Below are 288 nucleotides of genomic sequence, written 5' to 3'. Positions count from 1 at the left end.
TTTGCAGCATTTAAGAGTCGTCACTGTACTGAGTTCTTGAGTTCCGTGGAGCTTCAATAGCCTGGGTGCCATCCTCCAGAGTCTAGTAACCGCCGGCTCCCTATTGTCGGTAGCTATATATTAATTTGAGAAATTTTATTGCAAATACATGCCCGAGGGCTAATTGCGGTTACAAACAACATAAGAAAGAAAATACAATGGTATGTGAGACTATATCTACGTCCGTAACATTATACTGTATTCTACAACATACATGGTACAAGCTATATTTTTACTGGGTTTGACTTC

Source organism: Branchiostoma belcheri, unplaced genomic scaffold (genome assembly GCF_001625305.1).
Source record: "Branchiostoma belcheri isolate BF01 breed outbred unplaced genomic scaffold, Haploidv18h27 scaffold96, whole genome shotgun sequence".
Lineage (NCBI taxonomy): Eukaryota > Metazoa > Chordata > Leptocardii > Amphioxiformes > Branchiostomatidae > Branchiostoma > Branchiostoma belcheri.
Note: the sequence above shows the minus strand (reverse complement) of the source record.